Below are 9,591 nucleotides of genomic sequence, written 5' to 3' on the forward strand. Positions count from 1 at the left end.
ACTATGCTGAAACAGTGTGTGGACTTGTACAGAGCATCTTGCAAGCTAGGCCTACATCAATACTCCAAGATCTTGCTGTAGGTCTTTAATTGTAAATCTCCTGATATATTTCGAATGCATTACTTGGAAAGTTAAAGTTAGTATTCATCAAATCACCATGGAATGTCCCGGAGCACTACCTACATTACATTTTTGGTATCTATGTTCTTTGTGAGCATTTTTCACTGCGCATTACTAAGTATGCAAGTGTTCAATGGATTGTTGTGAGTAGTTTATTTATTAGATACTGCAGACTCAAGGCCCAAGTAGAGCAGACTATACAAATAAAGATAAACATCAAGAAACAACAAAATAAACAGCAATGTAAGCACAAGAATAGTAATTCGAAGTCTGACCATCTGATTCAGTAAAACAGTTCCATTCATGCATGGCCTTCAGGAAAGAAAACAAAAACTTGAACAGGTAAGTATGTGCAAAAGTGTGCTTTGTATGTCCTGAATGCTCCGTGTGCATTTCCTGTTCACATGAAGTTGGTATTGGCTCTTTACTGGATGGATCAAGCCATACTGAAGGTTCTTGGGATGAATCTAGAAATTTTTCTTCCCTTGGAGAGAGGGGGGGAGCAGGGGGGGGCAGGCGGCTGCGTGCTACATGTACACAGATTAATTGAGAAGGGGAGGGGATGATTGAAGCACGTGTCCACCTCTCTCTCTTCTGGCTTCGCCACTGCAGGCTGCTGGTATGTCAATGTGCATACTGCTGAAAACAATAGCACGACTGACTGCATTAAAAAAAACGAAGAGAGATAATGTGTCAAAATTAAACACGATTTATTTATGATTCACATTGCAGAGGGTGACTTCAGAATAATCTTGACCACCTGGTGTTCTTAACGTGCACGTAGACCTAAGTTGACGAGTTTTTTCGCATTCCGCTCCCATTGGAATGCGGCGGCGGCCGCCGCCGGGATTTACCTGCGTGACTTCAGCAGCGCAACGTATACGCCTGCGTTAACGCGGCGGGTGCACTGACTGTAGCAGCGGAGAAAATACAGTAACGTATGTAATTGCAAGAGTGCCGATTCTGTGGCATATTCCAACCTGTACCTGGCAGACATTTCCACCCTCGATCTTTACGGCATCTGTTTGATTAAGTTGGGAGCCAGCAGGCTTCCAGTAGAGGGATAGCGTGTTTTCCTTGTGCAACCGGAATTACAGAGACACTGCCTATTCGTCATGTGTGCATGTCCGTTTGGCATGCACACATAAGCACAGACACGAAGGCATGCATCGCGTACATGATTACACAACACGAGAAGCCTCGGCCACTTGTATAGCGAGGGTAGCATATCTTGTTTCACAGGGGCGTATGTGAGCCATAAAATAAAGCCGCCGAGTCGGCATTTCGGATGGTTTTTGATATGAAATATAGACAATGTTACAGCAGACAGATATAACGCGACTGCAGCGCAAGTGAAAATGAAAGCAAGGAAACAAAGCGGGCACAGATCAATTGATCGAGAGTGGGCCCAAATCTCGTATCACGCAATGAACACGGATCACGTATTTGTGTGCTTACGTAATAATGGGCTAGTTGAACGTTCTATTTCATGTCATACACCGACAGCAGGCAAACCTAGCCCACCTCCAGTGTTCGTTAAAGATAATCTCTCTGATAACCGTCTCGTTTTTTTTTAGAGCGCAGCTCTTTGGCGTCCGTTCCTGGGTTTCGCGTCGTCGTCGTCGTCGGCGTCGGCCTCGTAACCAGCTCCGCCCCCCTTTCATCCCCCCAGCGCTAGCAGCGACCGACTGATACCGCTGGATGCCGCTGACGCCGCTAGAGAGTCAAGATAACGTGACTGCATAGAACACCGTCGCCGCCATGCAGAAAGAGTATCAGTCAAAGGCATCAGTCAGTCGCTGCTATCTCTTCCCTCCTCCCTTTATCGTGTTGTCCGCTTGCTGCGCGCGCTTCTGCCCCCATCGTTTGCCGCTGGGTGTACACGCCGCCCCCCTCCGCTTCCGCTTACTGCTGGTTGCTCTCGACGGCGGCGATGAGCCTCCGCTTCGGCGGCGCGAACTGCAGGGTCTTCTCGGCGGCGGCGATGAGCTTCTGCTTCAGCCTCGCTTACTGCTGGTTGCTCTCGACAGCGGCAATGAGCCTCCGCTTCGGCGGCGCGAACGGCACGGTCTTCTCGGCGGCGGCGCTTAGCCTCTGCTTCCCCCACGGCTGTGACAACCTCGCGAGGCACTTGTATAGATCTCGTCTTTGAGACTCAAGCATTGGTGTACCAAGTCGAACATATATCAGTCTATTTCTCCGACCACAAAGCTTCCTTCATGACTGTCAAGAACTGTTAGTGGAGTCTTTGTTAAAGGAATACGTGTGAAAAATAAAAAAAAAATTCTGTGATAGCGCATACATGTGTTGCTCGATTTCTTTGCCTCAATCTATCCAAAAGGTGAAACAGCTTATTTGCTGCGCTCAAATTTCGCATTAGGAAGTAACGTAATCGTCGGTAATTTTTTGCTGTACAATTGCATAATAAATAGAAGAAATGTCTATAAAACGTTGGTTATTTGGAAATTATATATATATATATATATATATATATATATATATATATATATATATATATATATATATATATATATATATATATATATATATATATATATATATAATTTAAAGAAGAAATAAACACGCAGTGTTTTATCTATCGCTTCTAGTAAAGAAGTGCGTAGTAGTGAAAACAAATTTCCTCCTCTCTCGCACTCTTTCTTCCTCGAGGTGCACGGGGAGTAAGTGCGGCCGTTCATCCTCCCGTTGCTCTCTTTCTGACGAGGGACTAAACACTTACCCTCCGAAATTTGCACACGGCACGCATACCTCTGCAGTTCGTCCCGTGTGGGAGGAAAGCGCCCTTTTTAAGAGTAACTGTCCAGTTGCTCCCGTTTTCCCCGGCGTTCTTCTTAGAGTGTAGCCGCGAGCTCGAGGAGTCGAACCTCGATGCGCTTATTCGCGCAGTCCGAGGTGTCGACACGCGAAATTCCTAGCCGCGGGCTCGAGGAGTCGACCCTTGATGCGCTTATGCGCGCAGTCCGAGGTGCCGACGCGCGAAATGCCTAGCCGCGGGCTCGAGGAGTCAACCCTCGACGCGCTTGTTCGCGCAGTCCGAGGTGTCGACTCGCGAAATGCCTAGCGGCGGGCTCGAGGAGTCAACCTTCCATGGACTTATTCGCGCAAGCCGAAGTGCCGACGCGCAAAATGCCTCGCCGCGGGCTCGAGGAGTCAACTATCGATGCGCTTATTCGCGCAGTGCGAGTTGCCGATACGGGAAGTTCCTAGCCGCGGGCTCGAGGAGTCTACCCTCGATGCGCTGATTCGCGCAGTCCGAGGTGTCGACGCGCGAAATTCGTAGCCGCGGCATCGAGGAGTCGACCCTCGATGCGCTTATTCGCGCAGTCCGAGGAGTCGACGCGCGAAATGCCTAGCCGCGGGCTCGAAGAGTCATCCCTCGAGGCGCTTATTCGCGCAGTCCGAGGAGTCGACGCGCGAAATGCCTAGCCGCGGGCTCGAGGAGTCAACACTCTATACGCTTATTCGCGCAGTCCGAGGTATCGACACGCGAAATTCCTAGTCGCGGGCTCGAGGAGTCAACACTCTATACGCTTATTCGCGCAGTCCGAGGTATCGACACGCGAAATTCCTAGCCGCGGGCTCGAGGAGTCGACCCTCGATGCGCTTATTCGCGCAGTCCGAGGTGTCAACACGCGAAATTCCTAGTCGCGGGCTCGAGGAGTCGACACTCGATGCGCTTATTCGCGCAGTCCGAGGTGCCGACGCGCGATATGCCTAGCCGCGGGCTCGAGGAGTCAACCCTCGATGCGCTTATTCGCGCAGTCCCAGGTGTCGATACGCGAAATTCCTAGCTGCCGTCTCGAGGAGTCGACACACCACGCGCTTGATCGCGCAGTCCGAGGTATCGACACGCGAAATTCCTAGCCGCGGGCTCGAGGAGTCGACCCTCGATACGCTTATTCGCGCAGTCCGAGGTGCCTACGCGCGAAATGCCAGCCGCGGGCTCGAGGAGTCGACCCTCGATGCGCTTATTCGCGCAGTCCGAGGTGCCGACGCGCGAAATGCCTAGCCGCGGTCTCGAGAAGTCAACCCTCAACGCGCTTTTTCGCGCAGTCCGAGGTATCGACACGCGAAATTCCTAGCCGCGGGCTCTAGGAGTCGACCCTCGATACGCTTATTCGCGCAGTCCGAGGTGCCGACGCGCAAAATGCCAAGCCGCGGGCTCGAGGAGTCGACCCTCGATGCGCTTATTCGCGCAGTCCGAGGTGCCCACGCGCGAAATGCCTAGCCGCGGGCTCGAGGAGTCAACCCTGGATGCGCTTATTCGCGCAGTCCGAGGTGTCGATACGCGAAATTCCTAGCCGCGGGCTCGAGGAGTCAACCATCGATGCGCGGATTCGCGCAGTCCGAGGTGCCGACGCGCGAAATTCCTAGCCGCGGGCTCGAGGAGTCGACACTCGACGTGCTTGTTCGCGCAGTCCGAGGTGTCGACGCGCGAAATTCCTACCCGCGGGCTCGAGGAGTCGACCCTCGGTGCGCTTATTCGCGCAGTCCGGGGTACCGACACGCGCAATGCCTAGCCGCGAGCTCGAGGAGTCGACCCTCGATGCGCTTATTCGCGCAGTCCGAGGTGTCGACACGCGAAATTCGTAGCCGCGGGCTCGAGGAGTCGACCCTTGATGCGCTTATTCGCGAAGTCCAAGGTGCCGACGCAAGAAATGCCTAGCCGCGGGCTCGAGAAGTCCACCCTCGATGCGCTTATTCGCGCAGTTGGAGGTGCCGATGCGCACTTGCTTAGCCGCGGGATTGAAGAGTCGACCCTCGATGCGCTTATTCGCGCAGTCCGAGGTGTCGACACGCGAAATTCCTAGCCGCGGGCTCGTGAAGTCGACCCTCGATGCGCTTATTCGCGCAGTCCGAGGTGCCGACGCGCGAAATGCCTTGCCGCGGGCTCGAGGAGTCAACCCTCAATGCGCTTCTTCGCGCAGTCCGAGGTGCCAACGCGCGAAATGCCTAACCGCGGGCTCGAGGAGTCGACCCTCGATGCGCTTATTCGCGCAGTCCCAGGTGTCGATACGCGAAATTCCTAGCAGCGAGCTCGAGGAGTCGACCCTCGATACGCTTATTCGCGCAGTCCGAGGTGCCTACGCGCGAAATGCCAGCCTCGGGCTCGAGGAGTCGACCCTAGATGCGCTTATTCGCGCAGTCCGAGGTATCGACACGCGAAATTCCTAGCCGCGAGCTCGAGGAGTCGACACTCGATGCACTTGTTCGCGTAGTCCGAGGTGTCGATACGCGAAATTCCTAGCCGCGGGCTCGAGGAGTCGACCCTCGGTGCGCTTATTCGCGCAGTCCGGGGTACCGACGCGCGCAATGCCTAGCCGCGAGCTCGAGGAGTCGACCCTCGATGTCATTATTCGCACAGTCCGAGGTGTCGACACGCCAAATTCCTAGCCGCGGGCTCGAGGAGTCGACCCTTGATGCGCTTATTCGCGCAGTCCGAGGTGCCGACGCGCGAAATGCCTAGCCCCGGGCTGGAGGAGTCGACCCTCGATGCGCTTATTCGCGCAGTCCGAGGTGTCGATGCGCACTTGCTTAGCCGCGGGATTGAAGAGTCGACCCTCGATGCGCTTATTCGCGCAGTCCAAGGTGTCGACACTCGAAATTCCTAGCCGCGGGCTCGTGAAGTCGACCCTCGATGCGCTTATTCGCGCAGTCCGAGGTGCCGACGCGCGAAATGCCTTGTCGCGGGCTCGAGGAGTCGACCCTCGATGCGCTTATTCGCGCAGTCCCAGGTGTCGATACGCGAAATTCCTAGCAGCGAGCTCGAGGAGTCGACCCTCGATACGCTTATTCGCGCAGTCCGAGGTGCCTACGCGCGAAATGCCTAGCCGCGGGCTCGAGGAGTCAACCCTGGATGCGCTTATTCGCGCAGTCCGAGGTGTCGATACGCGAAATTCCTAGCCGCGGGCTCGAGGAGTCAACCATCGATGCGCGGATTCGCGCAGTCCGAGGTGCCGACGCGCGAAATTCCTAGCCGCGGGCTCGAGGAGTCGACACTCGACGCGCTTGTTCGCGCAGTCCGAGGTGTCGACGCGCGAAATTCCTACCCGCGGGCTCGAGGAGTCGACCCTCGGTGCGCTTATTCGCGCAGTCCGGGGTACCGACACGCGCAATGCCTAGCCGCGAGCTCGAGGAGTCGACCCTCGATGCGCTTATTCGCGCAGTCCGAGGTGTCGACACGCGAAATTCCTAGCCGCGGGCTCGAGGAGTCGACCCTTGATGCGCTTATTCGCGAAGTCCAAGGTGCCGACGCAAGAAATGCCTAGCCGCGGGCTCGAGAAGTCCACCCTCGATGCGCTTATTCGCGCAGTTCGAGGTGCCGATGCGCACTTGCTTAGCCGCGGGATTGAAGAGTCGACCCTCGATGCGCTTATTCGCGCAGTCCGAGGTGTCGACACGCGAAATTCCTAGCCGCGGGCTCGTGAAGTCGACCCTCGATGCGTTTATTCGCGCAGTCCGAGGTGCCGACGCGCGAAATGCCTTGCCGCGGGCTCGAGGAGTCAACCCTCGATGCGCTTCTTCGCGCAGTCCGAGGTGCCAACGCGCGAAATGCCTAACCGCGGGCTCGAGGAGTCGACCCTCGATGCGCTTATTCGCGCAGTCCCAGGTGTCGATACGCGAAATTCCTAGCAGCGAGCTCGAGGAGTCGACCCTCGATACGCTTATTCGCGCAGTCCGAGGTGCCTACGCGCGAAATGCCAGCCTCGGGCTCGAGGAGTCAACCCTAGATGCGCTTATTCGCGCAGTCCGAGGTGTCAACACGCGAAATTCCTAGTCGCGGGCTCGAGGAGTCGACACTCGATGCGCTTATTCGCGCAGTCCGAGGTGCCGACGCGCGATATGCCTAGCCGCGGGCTCGAGGAGTCAAACCTCGATGCGCTTATTCGCGCAGTCCCAGGTGTCGATACGCGAAATTCCTAGCCGCCGTCTCGAGGAGTCGACACACCACGCGCTTGTTCTCGCAGTCCGAGGTATCGACACGCGAAATTCCTAGCCGCGGGCTCGAGGAGTCGACCCTCGATACGCTTATTCGCGCAGTCCGAGGTGCCTACGCGCGAAATGCCAGCCGCGGGCTCGAGGAGTCGACCCTCGATGCGCTTATTCGCGCAGTCCGAGGTGCCGACGCGTGAAATGCCTAGCCGCGGGCTCGAGGAGTCAACCTTCGATGGACTTATTCGCGCAAGCCGAAGTGCCGACGCGCGAAATGCCTCGCCGCGGGCTCGAGGAGTCAACTATCGATGCGCTTATTCGCGCAGTCCGAGGTGTCGATACGCGAAATTCCTAGCAGCGGGCTCGAAGAGTCGACCCTCCATGCGCTTATTCGCACAGTCCCAGGTGCCGACACGCGAAATTCCTAGCCGCGGGCTGGAGCAGTCGACCCTCGATACGCTTATTCGCGCAGTCCGAGGTGCCGACGCGCAAAATGCCAAGCCGCGGGCTCGAGGAGTCGACCCTCGATGCGCTTATTCGCGCAGTCCGAGGTGCCCACGCGCGAAATGCCTAGCCGCGGGCTCGAGGAGTCAACCCTGGATGCGCTTATTCGCGCAGTCCGAGGTGTCGATACGCAAAATTCCTAGCCGCGGGGTCGAGGAGTCAACCATCGATGCGCGGATTCGCGCAGTCCGAGGTGCCGACGCGCGAAATTCCTAGCCGCGGGCTCGAGGAGTCGACACTCGACGTGCTTGTTCGCGCAGTCCGAGGTGTCGACGCGCGAAATTCCTACCCGCGGGCTCGAGGAGTCGACCCTCGGTGCGCTTATTCGCGCAGTCCGGGGTACCGACACGCGCAATGCCTAGCCGCGAGCTCGAGGAGTCGACCCTCGATGCGCTTATTCGCGCAGTCCGAGGTGTCGACACGCGAAATTCGTAGCCGCGGGCTCGAGGAGTCGACCCTTGATGCGCTTATTCGCGAAGTCCAAGGTGCCGACGCAAGAAATGCCTAGCCGCGGGCTCGAGAAGTCCACCCTCGATGCGCTTATTCGCGCAGTTCGAGGTGCCGATGCGCACTTGCTTAGCCGCGGGATTGAAGAGTCGACCCTCGATGCGCTTATTCGCGCAGTCCGAGGTGTCGACACGCGAAATTCCTAGCCGCGGGCTCGTGAAGTCGACCCTCGATGCGCTTATTCGCGCAGTCCGAGGTGCCGACGCGCGAAATGCCTTGCCGCGGGCTCGAGGAGTCAACCCTAGATGCGCTTATTCGCGCAGTCCGAGGTATCGACACGCGAAATTCCTAGCCACGAGCTCGAGGAGTCGACACTCGATGCACTTGTTCGCGTAGTCCGAGGTGTCGATACGCGAAATTCCTAGCCGCGGGCTCGAGGAGTCGACCCTCGGTGCGCTTATTCGCGCAGTCCGGGGTACCGACGCGCGCAATGCCTAGCCGCGAGCTCGAGGAGTCGACCCTCGATGTCATTATTCGCACAGTCCGAGGTGTCGACACGCCAAATTCCTAGCCGCGGGCTCGAGGAGTCGACCCTTGATGCGCTTATTCGCGCAGTCCGAGGTGCCAACGCGCGAAATGCCTAACCGCGGGCTCGAGGAGTCGACCCTCGATGCGCTTATTCGCGCAGTCCCAGGTGTCGATACGCGAAATTCCTAGCAGTGAGCTCGAGGAGTCGACCCTCGATACGCTTATTCGCGCAGTCCGAGGTGCCTACGCGCGAAATGCCAGCCTCGGGCTCGAGGAGTCAACCCTAGATGCGCTTATTCGCGCAGTCCGAGGTATCGACACGCGAAATTCCTAGCCACGAGCTCGAGGAGTCGACACTCGATGCACTTGTTCGCGTAGTCCGAGGTGTCGATACGCGAAATTCCTAGCCGCGGGCTCGAGGAGTCGACCCTCGGTGCGCTTATTCGCGCAGTCCGGGGTACCGACGCGCGCAATGCCTAGCCGCGAGCTCGAGGAGTCGACCCTCGATGTCATTATTCGCACAGTCCGAGGTGTCGACACGCCAAATTCCTAGCCGCGGGCTCGAGGAGTCGACCCTTGATGCGCTTATTCGCGCAGTCCGAGGTGCCGACGCGCGAAATGCCTAGCCCCGGGCTGGAGGAGTCGACCCTCGTTGCGCTTATTCGCGCAGTCCGAGGTGTCGATACGCGAAATTCCTAGCAGCGGGCTCGAAGAGTCGACCCTCCATGCGCTTATTCGCACAGTCCCAGGTGCCGACACGCGAAATTCCTAGCCGCAGGCTGGAGCAGTCGACCCTCGATACGCTTATTCGCGCAGTCCGAGGTGCCGACGCGCAAAATGCCAAGCCGCGGGCTCGAGGAGTCGACCCTCGATGCGCTTATTCGCGCAGTCCGATGTGCCCACGCGCGAAATGCCTAGCCGCGGGCGCGAGGAGTCAACCCTGGATGCGCTTATTCGCGCAGTCCGAGGTGTCGATACGCGAAATTCCTAGCCGCGGGCTCGAGGAGTCAACCATCGATGCGCGGATTCGCGCAGTCC

The sequence above is a fragment of the Dermacentor variabilis genome, unplaced genomic scaffold (assembly GCF_050947875.1).
Source record: "Dermacentor variabilis isolate Ectoservices unplaced genomic scaffold, ASM5094787v1 scaffold_16, whole genome shotgun sequence".
NCBI lineage: Eukaryota > Metazoa > Arthropoda > Arachnida > Ixodida > Ixodidae > Dermacentor > Dermacentor variabilis.